General features: G+C 38.7%; 1 protein-coding gene across 1 annotated transcript in view; it reads right to left on the reverse strand.

Moving 5' to 3' along the window:
- Positions 1 to 18,170, reverse strand: part of PLAC1 (placenta enriched 1) — a 182,197-nt gene that overhangs the window by 29,960 nt on the left and 134,067 nt on the right. The gene's annotated exons all lie outside the window — the stretch shown is intronic.

Consider the following 18,170-nt stretch of genomic DNA (forward strand, 5'->3'; position numbering starts at 1 on the left):
ATCCATTTAAAACTGAGACTAAATGAATAAAGGTGTTGTTTTAAAATCCAGTCAAAAGCATTTACTATTCTGAAAAGGAAGATATGTGTGTATATATATATATATATATATATATATATATATATATATATATATTGCATTATGGCTCAAGAAATAGAGGCTTAAGTATATGATTTCAATTAGTCAAACAGAAAAAGTTGAGAACCATACGATTTCACTTACATGTAGGATATAAAACTAAAAGTAACAAACAAACATGACAAAAAATCAGGGCTCATGGACATGGACAGTGAATTAGTGGTTACTAGAAGGAAGGAGGGAGGTAGATAGGGAAAAGGAGATTAAATATTTAGTGACAGAAGGAATTTAACTATGGGTAGTGAACACACAATGCAATATACATATGATGTATTATTGAATTGTACACTTGAAAGCTATTTGATTTTATTAACCATTGTCACTTCAATAATTTTAATAAAAAATGATAACCATTTGCCGATGACATGATACTATATGTAGAGAACCCTAAAGATTCCACCAAAAAAAACCTGTTAAATCTGATTGACAAATTCAGTAAAGTAGCAGCTTACAAAATAAGTATTCAGAAGTCAGTGGCATTTTTATATGCCAATGATAAACTTTCAGAAAGAGAAATTAAGAAAACAATTCCATTTACAGTTGCATCGAAAACTGTTCTCAGAAATTTATGTCATTGAAAAAAGAAATTGAAGAAGATACAAATAAATGGAAACATATACCATGCTCATGGGTAGGAAGAATCAACATCATTAAAATGGTCATAGTTCCCAAAGCAATCTATAAATTCAATGCAATTCTTATCAAAATACCAATGGCATTTTTCAGAGAGGTAGAACAAATAATCGTAAAATTTATATGGAACCATAGAAGACCCCAAATAGCCATGGCAAACTGGAGAAAGAAGAACAAAGTTGGAGGTATCACACTACGTGATACCAAAACATACTACAAGGCTACAGTAATCAAAACAGCATGGTCCTGGCATAAAAACAGACACATTGATCAATGGAACAGAATAGAGAGCCCAGAAATAAATCCATGGCTATATGCTCAATTAATATATGACAAAGGTGGTAAGAATATACAATGGGGTAAAGATCGTCTCTTCAATAAATGGTGCTGGGAAAATGGAACAGATACATGCAAAAAAAAAAAAAAGAAGCTGGGCCACCTTCTGACACTGTATACAAGAATAGACTCAAAATAGATTAAAGACTTAAATGTAAGACCTGAAACCATAAAACTTCTAGAAGAAAACATAGGCAGTAAACTCTCTGACATCATTAGCAGTAATTTCTTTTCTTAGTACACTGGCTAGACATTTATATCTCCTCAGGCAAAGAAAACAAAAGAAAAAAATAAATGAATGGGACTACATCAAACTAAAAAGTTTTTGTATAGCAAAGGAAACCATCAACAAAACAAAAAGACAACCAACTGTTTGAGAGAAGATATTTGCTAATGATACATTGGATAAGAGGTTTATATCCAAAATACATAAAGAATTCAACAACAAAAAACCCTCATACATTATTGGTGGGACTGCAAATTGGTATAGCCGCTATAGAAAACAGTCTGGAGGTGTCTCAAAAAGTTAAAAATGGATACACCTTTGACCCAGCAATTGCACTTCTGGATATTTGTCCAAATAAAACTAAAACAATAATTCATAAAGATCTATGCACCCCAATATTCATGGCAACACAATTTACAAATATGGAAGCCAAAATATGGAAGCAACCTAAGTGCCCATCAACAGATGATTGGACAAAGGCGTTATGGTTCATATACACAATGGAATATTACTTAGCCATTAAAAAATGAAATCCTACTATTCGCAACGAAATGGATGGACCTAGAGGTTATTATGCTGAGTGAAATAAGTCAGAGAAAGATAAATACCATATGATTTCACTTATATGCAGAATCTAAGAAACAAATAGAGCAAACTAATCAAAAACAGACTCACAAATACAGTGGACAACTTGGTGATGGACAGAAGGAAGGGGATTTGGAGGGCAGAGAGAATCAGGTGAAGGGTTAAAGAAATACAAATAAGTAGTTGATAAATGGTCACGGGAATGGAGAGCACAGCATAGGGAATGCAGTTAGCATTAATATATTGGCTAGGTGGAAACCAGAGGAGAGAAGGAGCAATTAGGGGGATCATTTTATAAATGATATAAATGTCTAACCAGTGTACTATATACTTGAATCTAATTAAAATAAATTAATTAAAAAAAGATAACCAGAGAAATAACTAAAAATAATGTTATCAAACTGGAAACAACCCAAATGGCCTTCAGCTTGTGAATAGATAAACTGTAGTACTTCCATGTAATAGAATACTACTCAGCAATGCAAAAGAATGAACTACTGATGAATGAATCTCAAAAAGAAATATACTGAGTGAAAGAAACAGTCTCAAAAGATCACATACTCTATGGTTCCATTTCCATAACATTCTAGAAAAATCAAAATTATAGTAACATAAAATAGGTCAGTGGTTATCAGGGGTTGGGGGTGGAGGGCAGGGTTGATTATAAAGGGTAGCCTGAGGAAACTTTTTTGGTGATAGAACTGTTCTACATCTTCTTTTTTGTAATTTTAAAGAAATTACCATTATTTAAAGTACAGGAGATTTACTGGGCCACATTCCTGCATGGAAACTCTTGGAACTGTTCTACATCTTGATTGTGGTGGTAGTTATAGAACTACTATATTTGTCTAAACTCATAGAACTGTATATCAAAAATAGTAAATTTTACTTTATGCTATTTTAAAGTTAATTTAAAAATCTCATAAAGATAACACTATCAAATATGAGGAAATGGAAAAAAGAGAGGAGATTGGAAGTAATTTTAAGTGAGCTAAATCCTCAGTTTTTATAGCAAGGAGACAATAGATAAGGTCCAAAATGGATAAATCAAGAAATGAGAGTAGTGGCATATTATCTAGAGATACTAAAGTAACCACCAGATGAATTGAAAACAGAATCTGGTAGAAATGGTTGCCTCTGAGGAGTGGGGCTGGGGGTGGGGCAGAGATCTGTTGTTTTTTTATTACAAGCTCTTCTGTATTATTTGATATTTTAAAACCATGCTCATGTATTACTTATTTACAAATAAATAAAGTAGGAAATCCACTGGAATGGGTATCGAGAAACCTGATCTCTAACTGATACTGCACTAATTGAGCAACTCCCTTCTCTTTAGGTCTAGGTTTCTACATCTGTACAATAAAGGAGTTGGCGTCAATGACCTTTAAGATCCCTTTCAGACCTAAAAAATTTACAAAATTAGGTGATTTGCATATGCCCAATAACTCTTTGTTGAATCCAAAGAAACAGACATTTTTATTTTTGAAGCTGGAAGGGACTAAATAATAAAATTAAAGTCTCTTTTTAACCACTGAGTATACCAAGACACAGATTGGATCAAAGGCTCACTTGGAATGCCAGTTAATTGGCAACAGAGGTGGAACTGGAGCTCAGGGATCCGCATGGCTCATGCCATTGCCCAACACAGTTTCTCCCCAGCCTAATAGAATCATTCTCCAGCACTAGAGCTGAAAAAAAATCCCCTGGGAAGACACTAGGGATGTAACTCATATGCTGACATGGTTTCGTTGGCCTGGGAAATGAATTGGAATCTTGGAAGTGGTCCCTGACATAAGCATGTCTGATGCAATACAATAAGCATCCCAAAGTTGGTCAAAGCTATATTGAAGTTCAATTTGGGGCTCCATTTCCTAACAACTGGTTGATAAACTGACTTTGAAAGCTACTGTCAGGCTATTGACTTCCCCTTTTGTGTGAAAGAAATCCCACAACTCAGAAATATCACTATTCTCATTCTGATTTAAAACAATGACTTTAACTATTTTTTTCCTCATAAGTTTTTATCTCTATAACTTCTAAGCTTGTACTATATTTCACTGAAAGCCATCAAATATGGTAGAAAATATGTCCACCTGGAAACTTTTATCAGACATCATCAAATGAAATGGTATCTTGGTATGGTTTAACAACCATCCTAGGAATAGAGTTGAGACAGACCCCTGACTTTGATCCCACCATCTTCCTAGGAAAGACCTTCCATGTTGACTAGAAAGCAAGCTAAAAGCATTTCTGTTTTGCCAAGCTTTTCCCCTCCCCCTTTTGCCTGGGCCTGCAGGCTCATTTGCCCCTCATCATGCAAGGTCTGAGGTTTAGAGAATAAGGACACTATTATGCGAGGCTATCATTCTTTCTTAGTGGAAACAACACTGCCCTTTGTAAGCTCTCAGAGAACTTCACAGGGTGTGGCTATCTTTCTGTGATCCAAGGAAAGCCTCCTCGGGGAAACCCTGCTCACAGTGCATTTCTAGTACTAGAATCTTCTTCAACTGATAGTGAGTTAAAGTAGGAATTTTTAAGCAGCCCTGCCTGTTGGTGCTTTATCTTCCTTAGAAGCAAGACCCTATGTTTTAAACTCCCTCAGAGAATACTTGTTTGACAACTTTTGTGACTTCCTCCAGTTAGTGTTCCCACCCAAGCCTGGCTGTCTGCCAGTTCTGAATCCTGCCTTACCTACTGCCTGGCGTTTACTTCACAACAGCTGGCCTAGGGATCTCAAGTACTTAGCCTCAGCTGCCGGTTTAGGGAAGGAGAGGCCCCTGTAGTTGAGCCTGTGACAAAGACAGCATTTGTTCCCACACCAGCATATTCAATGTCAACAGCAGTAACAGTCTCCAAATGGTATCAAGCCCAGTCACTGCCCACTTGGTGAGAACTCCACAAGCCCAGGGATGTTCATACATACAGCTTCCATATCTGCTTCGACTTTCCCCATGATGTTGTGAGATGACTGGAAACCAGTAATAGGATTCACATTTTATGGTAGAGAAAGGCAAACACGCTACACTAGGGGATTTGCCTATGGGAATGATGACCATATTATCCAAAACAAGAATCAGGATACATGGGTCGAACAAATATTAGTTTCTGAAATTTGCCAATTTCTCTGTGTGAAAAGTGCTATAATCTGGTTTGCTCGTCACTGAGTGGCAGTAGTAGTAGTGCCACCCAAAGTGATGGATGATGGAAAGGAGGTTAGTGTGAGGGTAGGGGATGGCTCAATACACTGTAGAGGCATGACACAGAGAGACACAATCATCTCTCTCCCACGGGGCTGGGTGGCATTTCTGTCTTCTTTCTATCAACAAATATTGACTGTGCCAGGTACTGGAATGACAGAGATAATTCAGATATGCCCTTGTACTCAAGGTACTCACAGATGGATGAGGGGATCACTAGTCTCAGTGGTGACTGGGTGCTGTGACAAACAGTTCCACTTCAGACTTAAGAAGGTTCATGCTCATCATTGGGTTGGTCAATCGAAATGGTGTTTGTGTGGTTTTTCTAACTGTAGTGATGAGTATACATGGAATGACTCACTTTGGTTTTCTTCATTGTGGGTAAGATTCATTTTGTCACTAATCTGCTCAGACTATTTATAATGTCTAAAAACTTAGTTTCAAATGATTGCATTTGAGTCATTGGGTTTTTTTTCAATAATAAAACTGGTGCTATTCTCTGATTCCTGACTAAGTTCAACACAGTATTGCCATATGACACAGCAACTCCACTTATAGATATAAACCCAAGAAAATTCAAAACAGGTATTCAAAAGCTTGTACATGAATATGCATAGCAGCACCATTCACAATAGCCAAAACATAGAAATGAACCAAATATCCATCAACTGATGAACAGATAAGCAAAAGATGGTATATCCATACAATGGAATATTATTAATTTATAGAAAAGAAGTACTGATACATGCTACGACATGGATGGACATTGAAAACATATTAAGTGAAAGAAGCCAGACACAAAAGGAGAAATACTATATGATCCCAGTTATATGAAATATCCAGTATATAAATCCACAGAGACAGAAAGGGATTAATGATTACATAAGGCTGGGGGAAGGAAGAATGGGGAGTGACTATTTAATGGGTAGAAGACTTCCTATAAAGGTGATGGAAATTTTCTGGAACTAGACAGTGGTGGTGGCTGCACAACATTATGAATGCAGTTTATGGCACTGAATTGTATAAATTAAAATGGTTAAAATGGTAAATTTTGTTATGTATATTTTATCACAATAAAAAAATGAGTTGTCATTTTTTCTGCTGGCAATGTCATTGTCATCTCCCACCATGTCTGTTATTACATCCACGTGTGCATGTGCACACAAACAGATATGCACACCTTTTGCCTGGATCACTCCTACTTATCCATCATGACTCATCTTCCTCAGAGAAGCAATTTTAACTTCTCTCTCTAGGTCATGACCACATGTTATATCCATTCATAGCCCCTTTCTCTGCTCTTTCACTAGTACCACATAACAACTAGAATTCAGTCATTATTTATAAGATTATTTGTTCACTGCCTGACTATAACCTGCAACATGAAATCAGGGACCATCTCTGCCTTGGTCACTGTTAAGAAGTGTTCCTGGCACATAATAGGCACTCAAATAATTATTTTTGGAGTCTTTTTAAAATAATGAATAAAATATACTTTCTAATGTTATTTTGAGAGCCATCTGAGAGGCATAAACCATTCTTCTCTAACACTTTCAAAATGTAGGTCATCAGTTGAAGTAAATGGCCAGTGGTCAGTGGCAAGAGAGGGAGAGCGAGCTCTCCGATATATTTTCTTATAAGGGCAGTAATCCCATCACAAGGGCTCACCCTCAAGACCTCATCTAAACCTAATTACCTTCCAAAGGCCGCATCTCCAAATACCATCACATTGGGGGGCAGGGTTTCAAAATATGGATTTGAGGGGGGTATACAATAGTGCATAGTAGCCAATTTGCATTAAGTAGACATTGTGCATTATGGAAAGGATCATATTTGTGGGCAAGATATTAATGTTGATGTTTTCGTTAAATCTTGTCACCCTCAAACTAATGGGGTCTGTTCACCTTTGGCTCCTGCACCTCCTGAAATCTCTCTCTGCCAGTGTTCCTTGGGTTCCAGAATCATCTCAAGGCTTCCAGAAAATTAGAGGAGAACAGTTTTTCTTGGTTCCCTTACTTATATTAGTAACGTTAGCTCTCACCCAGGAACCCCTTCCAACATCAAGAGTCACTCTCAAGAGCCATGCTCTCTGCCCAGCCCAGAAACTTGTTGCTTGCTTTGTACCCACATAAGTAAGACATGGGAATTTTACATTAGATGACACAGTAATCTATGCAAATTCCACAGCTCCAAAGCTGGTTGGGGGTGACAGGCTAGGGTGCCACCAGGTAGGAGAGTGGCAGGCTGGAGTTTTTAACTGATGTGACTGTAACAACCAGTAATCCTGGCCTCATATAAACACAGCTTATATAAAATAATCTGTGTTAAAATGTCTGACACATTTTAAGCACTCAATAAAGGGTAATAATTCTTTTATGATAAAAGTATTCTATGAATACATTAAAATCTTATTTTTAAATAATATTTAGGCATATAGGAAAGATGTTAAGTATATTGTTATTATATAACAGTATATTGTTAAGTGAAAGAAGGGGGTTGCAAAGAATGTGTATAGTATTGTCCTATTTGTATAAAAATGTCATGCATGTATAGGAGGGATGTTATTATATAGTAATTTAGAGCTCAGGATCTGAAAATGTCATGCATGTATAGGAGGGATGTTATTATATAGTAATTTAGAGCTCAGGATCTGAAAATAGGCTTACTTTTTAATCCATGCACTGTCACTAGCTGTGTAACCTAGAGGAAGTTACTAAACTTCTCTGAACCTCAGTTTCTTTAATGTGCAAAATGGAGAACATATATATATTTTTGTAATATGTTTGCTTATCTAGAAAACCCACGAATACGAGTGAATTGTAATTTTACATTAGAGTTAATGAGAATTCAATATAGTAGTTATATAGTAAAGACACAGAAATCAAAACCTTTCTTATATCCTGCAATAATCAGTTAGAAAATATGATAAAAAGACACCAGTCACCAGAGAAATATACGCCACTGCAAGGAGCTGGATGGCCTCCCTGCCCAACTCTAGGACACTGAGGCTTAGAAGCACTGTCTCTGATGCCACAGTTTCCCAGTCCTATTAGCCTCTGGCACTTGGCACTCTCTTTCTTAGGGCTCAAGCCCAGTTTAAGGGACTGCTGTCAGTTTCCATGCTATGCCCTTAACTTCATTGTTCCCTCCCCAGCTAAGACACATTGCTCCAACAGCAAACTAGCTTGCAGAAATGCCTCCCTGCCTGCCATGTAGACAACTTTATATATGTTTTTCTTTACAAAGCCATTTTTGCTGCTTGAGCCACACTTTAATTTCATAAGAGTATTTGCTTCAAATTTGCATGGAGAATAATTTTGAGCAGTTTTCCCAGGGAGGGTTTGCATGATCATTAAGATTATGAGTTCAAATCCTAGCTCTCCACTGAACTGCCTTACCTTAGGTCCCTTAATCTCTCCTTCTATCACTTTCCTCATCTGTTATCTGGGGGATAAAAATCATTCCTCATTTTTAGGAATGTTGTGAAACTTCAATGAGATTACGTATGTAAAAACTTTAGCACAGTTCCAAGCACATAGGAAACTCTCAATATACAGGAGCTACTATTATCATTAAAACAGGAACAGTTTGTCCTAAATGAATATCAAAAGTTTCATCTCTTGTAAGTTACAAACTGCTTGCAGCAATTAAACAGTTTCCCCACCCTTAGCTGCTCTCCAAGAAAGTTGAAAAAATATCAGGGTCTTAGTTTTAGTCTTTGGCCCTCAAACACAACTACATATGATCCCTCAGCATCCACCAGCTCAGATAACAAGCTAAGGACTTACCACCTAGATGGACAGACAGAAGTCACACACATGAAACAACCAGTTTCAGTGGGAACCAGTGAACAGTCCTCAGATGTATGTGTATGTATATATATATATATATATATATATATATATATATATGTAGGAATATGTATAAGGAAATATGTGATCTTTACACAACTTTCTCTAAGCCCTGAAGTCATAGGGTTTTATTCATTGAGCAAAGGTAATCTAAATACAACAAAATCATTTTTATATTTCTTTAAAGTTTGTAAAATTAAGATCCTCTTTCTCCAGCAAGCACAAATGTATGGTACCTTCGCTCAGCTGAGCCAGTGCTGAATCCAGTCTGTTGGAAACCTTCAAGTGCATGACCCCTGCCTTGGGGACAGGGCAGGGGAAGTCTGGTCATCCCATTTGTAGTCTAGGGTATTTCTGGATGGAGCCAGGCTTGGGCATCTGAGACACACACACAACCAATAGAAATGGTGCTTCAGAGACTCAACTAACATGATTGCTCACACTAATAACCCCAAACAGGGTGTCTTGAACAGTAGTGAAAAACCACTTCACAGCACTGGATTTTCTTCCTCAAGGGAAATGCTGAAATCTGAGAAAGAAATGCCCAGACAATCCAGGGACCTGAATCCTGAACCTCTTTGCATATCTCTCTTCTGTACCTTTCATGCTGAAATGTCAACAAAATTGGTTCACCGCTGGACCAAGTCCATGACCAATCTGCCCAGGTTACGAGAGGCATTTTTCCACCTAAAAAGCTTCACGAGACCTGTTATACCATGTAGAACCCTGGGCAGGGGCTGAGGAAGGGGACTGTGGAGGTATTTTGTCACCCCACACCCAAGAGCCTCCTCAGTATACCCTCAGGGGACTAACACTCACAAAACCCTACGTAAGTTGCTAAAGCAAAGACCTCTCTTTGTATCCTTTGGTAAAGAACCATTTTGTTAAACAAAGAATCACCTCTTGGATTCCTTGCTTTGCAAGTTATTTTGCCTGGCTGTCTTAAAGCAGGTCGCATGCTTCTGTATGAAAGAGGCATTGCTTATGCTAGAGAAATATGAAGACCCCAAATCAGTTTGCTTCTATCAAAGAAAAAAGTCTTTGTGTTACTCTAGGCAAAGGCTTCAGAGACCAGCAAGCTCTTTGTCATCATTCCCCTTTGTTTGTTTCCATGCCCTCATCTTAGCCTGGACTCTGACCATTTGAGTCTGGATTCTTATACCAGCTGGACTCTCTGACTCCATTCCCTTTTCTTGCCCCTCTATTGCCACACTCAGCTGTTCCTCATTGCCTACCATATCAAGTCTGGACCCCTTCCCTTCTTGTTTGGGCAAGCAGGGCCTCTATAACCAAAGTTACCACTACTTTCCAAAGTACCCCTTCATACCCTACTGTTAACCATTGTTTAAGCTCCTCCATTCCCCAGCATGCTCGTTCCAGCCTCTCTGCTATTGCTTATCTTCCTGCCACATTTTCCTTCTTCATTCTGCTTCTCTAAACCATCTACTTCCTTTAGAAAGCCTTTCCTGTGTCCTGCAACTGACTTAGGTCTTCCCTCCTCTAAAGTCTCATAGCTCTTAACTGTACAAGACTATCCAGTGTCCAACTATACTGTCTTGTCATTTTATACTTTTATGGAATTCTTAACACATCAACCTGACCATGTAAGCCTTTCCATGTGCCCAGCTCGCAATATTTTGAATCTTGAATAAACTCAATACTCAAAAACTAATACTCAATAAATAATTCTTGCTAATACAATATTTTTTTTTACAAAACACTGCATTTTCACTAAATCTTCAAAAGCCCCAGACCTGCTTATATTATTGCCACAATAAATGGCTTCTCTGCTACCTTCCCTACTGAACTCATCTGGTGGTATGAGGCTTAGGATCAGAGGTGGAAAAACCCCTTAGATACTGTTATTGCTGCTGGGCCAAAGCACTACCTGAAGGTTTGTAACTGATTTGATTGTACTAGTTGTTCTGGCCTCCTATAGACACAGCCCAAATCCCTACATAGAACTGCCGGGTTCAATAATCAATGCTTTGAGGGCTCCTCAACATCTTTTAGCAGAGGACAACTGTTGAATAGGCCAAAGCATAATGACAAAGATTCCATGTCTGTGAATGGATCACTGACCATGGCCCTAGGCAACCTCCAGACAGAGCTATCCATGTCCTCAGAAAAGAGTTTTGGATCTTCTTAAGGACTTGATCGCCTGGCACAGATACTGTTAGCATTGCTATTTATTGAGCATTTACTATGTGTCAAGCACATTATAGCCCTTATTTCATTTATAATCCTCAGAACAATTCTGTTATTATCCCCATCTATCAGATGAAGAAACTGAAGCTCAGAGAAATTAAGTGACTTGCCCAGGATCATAGAGCCATCTGCCTCTAAAGCTCAAGCCATGCAACAGACATGTCTGCCTTACAGGTTGTACTCTGAGATTGAGAACTGAGGACAAGGACATGGAAATTCTATCAAATACCTTATTCCACTGCTCAGATCCTATTAGTACAGCCATTACCATGCAAATAGGGCAGGGAGGATATCAAAGCTTGCCAGTATGTCCATGGGTACCCATCCTTCAGAGGCAGCAGAAGGAAAGAGAACCAGACCATCACAATTGACAGAAACAAAGTCACCTTTCTAATAAATTGCAGTTGAAGTAGTTTTATATTGTGAGATTAATATACACAATTACAGTTCCACCTTCCTCTAAGCCAGTAGTTCTTAACCTTTTGGCAGGTAGACTCCTTTGCGCTAAGGAAAGATGTAGACTCTCTTCTTAGGAAAATGTATAACTGCAAACACACAATTTTGCACATAGTTTCAGAAAAGTTCACAGAGTTTTCTGTAACTTGTTTGAGAACTACAGACCCTATGTCGAAAATTCCTACTTTAAACAAAACTAGTTCTATGTTTTAAAAAATGATAGAGAGCAATGATTCATTTAGATAACAAACCAACCGAGGACACAAAAACCAGGATTTGCTTTACAAAAATTTTGTTTTCGTATAACTTCTCTTAACTGCCTGTATGAGGTGTTTTTGCAACGGACATCTCTGTATTCCCCTAGTGTCGCATGTATTCAGAAATAATGATGGCACAGATGACCATCATCAGAACTCACCAGAATACAGGGCTAGAAACTACACATAGAGTGGTAGTGAGTTTTTTTTTCTTGTCACTAGAGGGTGGGCATCTGCTCAGCAGACAGGAGTGGCTTCATTGGATGGGGTCTAGACTATAGTCAAAGGTTCTAAGACCTATATAAGCCTGGAGAAGATTCAGATTACAAGATTCAGATTCCTGCTGAGCAGCTGATAGCTCCATGAAAGGCTAAGCCCTGGCTTGTTCACCTGAGTCTGCAGTCAACCTCCTTACACTGGGCCATGTTATTCTAAATAATAACTGTTAGTTCTCTGCCTATCAGAGGCCCTATTGTTCCTTTACAAAAATATTGGATAATTCCGACCCAAGTCATTCCAAGGCCATTTTCCCCTGGTCTCCTATGTTTTCAGTAGACAAGTTTTTACTATAACCTTTACTACCATTGTTAGTTATAGCCCGAAATTTCTTCTACCTCCAATATTTGAGCCCTCATACAAAGGGTTGCAAGGGATAGATCTGATGCAGTGGTCCTTTAGCACTTTCTCCTTTAAAAACTTTTTTATTTAAAATCAGAGGTTGTGTAGTATGTTCAAAAGAGCACTGGATCTGGAGCCCTAGTTCCTTTATATATCACCTCTCATCTTTCCAAGCCTCACTTCCCTCTATCAGACAGATAACAATCCTTACCTTGCTTATTTCACAGGTGTCTTGTAATATTCAAATAAGAGAGCTGGTATATTAATGCTTTATTTACTTTAAAATGTTAGACAAACAGGATTCATAACCATTATTTCATTTGTTTCAAACCATGTGAACTACACAAATCCTTATTGTTCTGTCATGCATGCATTCATTCTCTTGCTCTCTTGTTTGCACTTTCTCATTCAGAAAACATTTATTGAGGCCAGATTATTACCAGGAACTATATGTAGCTTAAGCAGGTGCTTAAAGAATCAAAAACAGGCTTAGACAAATAAAATAACACTTTCAAGCTCACACGGCTATGTGGCAAGGAAGTAGGACACTTTCCCTCTCTCCTTTCCCTTCTTCCCTCTCTTCCTAGAACAGATTATTTTCCATTACTCCACATTGCCTGTTCTAAAACATTCCCCCCATTGGAATAAGAAATTGTTACTCACTTATGAAAAATAAATCCTTGACCCATTTTGAGACCTCAAAGGTAGTTGGCCCTGTTTTCTCCTTGTGAACACACAGTTGGGGGTGGGAAAGGGATAGGAAAAAGATGAGGCAGACCCTTCGAACTTGACTCCTCTATGGCTGAACTGCTCCAGTTGTATATGACTTTCAGAAGATGGCTAAGTATGTTCACTCTCCCTCTTTTCCCACTCTTCTTTTTAAATTTGCAAGTTGTAAAAGTATGCTGCCCCCAAATGTACCAGGTTCTCAAACTTTCAAATTGAGCAAACCAGAGTCCTTCCCAGCCAAGAGACGTGAAATATTATACAAATTTTAGTTTCACTGAATTAATGCCTTAAGCTGGTGAGCAGTCCAACTGAAGGTCAGTGTTCGTTTCCTAAAGTTGTCCAATGTCTGTGTGGTATTCAGACCTAAAAAATGATGACTGTACTCCAGATTGTAAATTCCCCAGAGTGCACTCTGGAGATGGAAGCCAGCCACATTGTTTTCTGATCAGTCAGCATAAATGATCTTCTCTTTTGAGTTCAAGGTGGGCCCAGAATTGAAGCTGTGTTGAGATAAAGCAGATCAGCCTCATTCACCCCCGAGGGAAGGCCTCTGAGCAGGGGAATGTGAAAGCCCGCTCCTGTGAGGGGAGATATTCACTCCCCTTGGCTTTGGGCTGTACCAGTTGGCAGATGCTCTGTGCAAATGCTGGCCAGACCGAAATGGTGCCGAGAAAGCCACAGTGTTGTTGAGGGAATTAGAGAGAGAGAGAGAGAGAGAGAGAGAGAGAGAGAGAGAGAGAGAGCGAGAGAGGAGAGAAGAAAGAAAGAAAGAAAGAAAGAAAGAAAGAAGAAAGAAGAAAGAAAGGAAAGAAAGAAAGAAAGAAAGAAAGAAAGAAAGAAAGAAAGAAGAAAGAAAGAAAGAAAGAAAGAAAGAAAGAAAGAAAGAAAGAAAGATCTGTAAAATACTGCTTTGGGCTGAACAGGGACAGCCTGCTGCTTTTCCTCATGGACTCATGGTGGGCCAGCTCCTGACTTATCAGAATGGTTCCCTGAAACAAATGGATTTGAAAGATATTTTCCATCCCCCCCCTCAAGGACATTCTTGGGTTTAGTCATCCTTACTACATGGGCTGAGTCAGCAAGCTCTGATTTAACCACAGCTGCTTTCAGATGGTAAGCTAAGAAGACCAGTCAGTTGAGTGAGGAGGCCTGGCTGAAATACTTTGACAGCCAGAGCTCCAAAATCAGATGGATAAACTGTAGGAATTGCAAGCTGGGCACTGCTCAATATCTTCGAATACCCCTGTGTGGGCCTCAATTACTTTTTGCTATGTTGGTACTATAGAGCAGTCCAGAACTCAAAGGGACAACAATTTGAGTGCCTCAAGAGACCAGTATGGTACAATGGCATGATCTCTTGGGGCAATTGTTCCCTTTCTCTGAGTCTTAGCATTCTCATCCTTAAAACTGAGGCCTGGATAAGATGACCTCTGAGAACTCTTCCTACTCTGATGATCTATGAGACAATCTAGGACAGATGGCCAGCCATTATTTTCCAAATTTACCAGGAAAAGATACTATATAACCTGTTTTGGGAATCTGGCCCAGTATTTTATCCATCTGTGGTAAAATGTCTTCCCTGGGTCTAGCTGTAATTTGTTTTCTCTTGTTTGGGCCTCTGTAGACATAGAGAACCCCCAGAGAATCTTCTTTTCTAAATATCCTTTGTCAACTCAAAGAGCCTTCAGGCCTGAATTCTGTTAAACCCTCTGCAAGTAGGGGAGATGATTGTTTAAGTTAAAATGACCACATTTTCCTTGTCATCAGATATTTTTCCACCATTTTGCTTGTTATCAATGACATGTGAACCTAAGGCTGGGATAAACTATCTCTTGGACAGTTACTTATTCCAGATCAGACACTTCACAAAAGTTATCTTAGACCACAAAGAGTACTGGACACATGAGATAGGACAGCCTGTGTGACATGACCCTTTCATTCAATCTTCACAACAGTAAATTATTCATGTTTTACCGATTAGGAAACTGAGTCACATAGAGGTTAATTAACTTGCCCAAGGTTAAACAGCTAGTAAACAGGAGAGCTGATATTGTAACCCAGGACTGCTAATTTAGAAATCTGCTCTGAACCATCATGCTTCTGAGTGAGGCCAACTTCATGGGAGGACTGAGATGGTACTGATGATTCTGGCTCCTGTAAGGACTGCCTGCCCCACCTGCCTCACATGTCTGTATCACCTTGTCAGGCATCCATGGCATACTGTACCCCTTCTACAGAGAAAAAAAAAGCTTCCTTATGCAGAGCTGTCAAGTGTTAACTTCATGACACTGGAAATGGTTCATATTTTCCTCTTGAAAGAGTATAAGGAAAGAAAGAACATGAAAAATGGGTTTCTCCAAACTAAAAAAAAAGTGTTGGAAAATGGCCACATTCCTTTGTGCTGGCGAATCCATTAGAACTGTCAACTGTCAGAATTTGGGGAGAGCTTACAGCTTGTCTAGTCATATTACAGATAAAGAAACTGAAGCTAATAAAGTAGAATTAGATACATGTGGACTGAGGGTTAGAGGGTTCTTAAAGAGTTGGTAATGGGACAGAAATTACAGAGTTGGCCTAATTTATAATTCCCCTTTGAGCTAAATCTACAGGAGGATCAGAAGGAGGAATTCACACACACCAGAGCCACTTTTTCCAGTGGGCTGTCCCAGATCCTTGCATAACAGGAGTTCCATAAGTGTGGGCTTCAAATGCAGTGAGATACAAAGCAACTGCCACATTCAGATGACCAAGGTCCATGGCTAAATGGTAATGTCCCTATAACCTTTATTAACACCAGACCTTACAAAACGGATCTCACACTAACAATCACAAATGACTGTGGATATTACCACTTTCTCTTGAAAAGAAACAGATCAAAAGCTTTGGACTGATGACTGTGATCCAAAGATACTTCTAAAAGCATACTGTAATGAGAGCTGAATGGAACCATCTTACTTTTCAATTTAGAATTTGCAGATATTATCAAAATATTTTCAAGCTAAAAGGATTGTAAAGTATTACTTTAAAATAAATTCTATGGTAGCATAATTTTTCACTGATCCTAACACAAGACACAATATGGAAAAACATAAAGAAGGACCTAAAGTTTTGTACGTGGTTAAAGCTGCCCAGGAATTGGCCCTAGAGAATAGTATCTTAATGGCTGTTTTAAAAGAAATAGTAGATCCTCTTCCATTACCCATTTTCAGCCCACAATGTATTTTCCAGTCTCTTCCTCCTAAACTAAAAAAAAAAAAACAAAAAACAACAATAACAAAAAAAAAACAGAGTTAAAAAATAAAAGGTACAGAATTAGAGATCTTGCCTTGTTTGCCTGCTACTGAGCAGACAGATACAGTTAAACCTTATTAAGTGTCATATCTTCTAGGAGCAAATATAGCTAGACTTGAACAGATTGGTAAAAAAAAAAAACCCATATCATGTTTTAGGCTATATAGACTATTACTGCCTACTAACTTTCTGATGTGGTAAAGTCGACCACATACCATCTTATAAATAACCAAATGAACTCCCCTTCATTTTATAAGGTGGCTAAAGCCTGATTATCTTTCACAATCGGCCAATCTCTTAATTCATCCCAGTTGTAGCTGGGCTCCAGGAAAGTGGAGGAAGTTTGGTTTAGGAGGATGGGAGAGGGACCCAGGGAGGTATGTATATGTGAGTGGCACACACAATCACTACTAAAGATTTTTTTATAGGTAGTCACTACTTTTAAGCTAGAAAAAACCCCTGCCTTTATAGTGTTAGGGGATGACATTTCATTGCAAAAATAAATGATTTGGTCATTACCATTTCATGGTTGCTGGCAACCAACCTCTTCTGCTTTCTAACAATTTCCATTTTAGGCACTGACAGGCCCTTCAAAGTGATTCAGCCAAATATCCACCCAAAGTTGCATATTTGGCAGTTTCATACTGAGAAATCTGGGGCGTCTGGGCAAAAATGTCAGAAAGGGCTCTCTCCTGCTTTGTCAATTGCGAAACAAACAGCTCACCATAAACAGTCACTAGGGGCTCCCTGGGAAGACATGCTGAAGGAAAGCGAAGGAACGGAAGTTGTTGGCAGGTGTTGCTTCCTTGGCTCTCTTTCTTGCTCTCATTCTCCATTGCTGCTTGCACTTTTTCTAAAGGCCAGATCTGCCTCAATCATTAACCCCAACCAAGGTGAGGCACAGCGATTCGGCAAATGGGTATTCCCCAGTAATGGAAAGCAATGAGCAGAGATGGAATTTACTGGGACATGGTTCTCTGAGGCTATAGAATCTAGGAATACTTTGGAAGCTCACCTTATTGAACTGGCTGAACATATAAGCAGGCTGTCAACATGTATCTTCATTGGGTGACTTGCCTAGGTTGGTCTCTGGAACCCACCTGGGTTTCTAGGCCCCAAAGCAACCATAAGGCCTAGAGCACTTTGTTCAGTTGGAAGCAAAAGTTAGAGAAACTTCCAGGTTGCCTCTTGCCAGACCAGCTACTCTAAGAGTATGATTACCCAAAGTCCTTTCACACACATGTCCCTCAGCCTTAAAGGCTCTCCCCTTGGTTCTGTAAGCAAATGACCCCCATTCTCTTCACTTAGCATTTACTCTAAATGTCAGGCTACCTGGGCAAGGCCATCCTGACTCCTCAGCCTAGATTCCACCTGTATTTTCTCTTTCACAGAACTTATTATTCTTATGCTCAAAGCACTCATTATTATTTGTAAGTAGATATTTATTTGTATGTTTGTCTATTACTCATTTCTCCTGTGATACAATAAACTTCATGAAGGCAGGACCACTTTTGTTTGACACTGTACTCCCAATGCCTACTGGAGTGCCTGACACATACTAAATGTTCAATAAATATTTGTTGAGTGAATAAATAAAATACTAGTTCTGCTTACTATTCTGTTCTGTGAAAAATTTAAAAGTAAG

The sequence above is a fragment of the Rousettus aegyptiacus genome, unplaced genomic scaffold (assembly GCF_014176215.1).
Source record: "Rousettus aegyptiacus isolate mRouAeg1 unplaced genomic scaffold, mRouAeg1.p scaffold_m13_p_9, whole genome shotgun sequence".
In the NCBI taxonomy this organism is placed as follows: domain Eukaryota; kingdom Metazoa; phylum Chordata; class Mammalia; order Chiroptera; family Pteropodidae; genus Rousettus; species Rousettus aegyptiacus.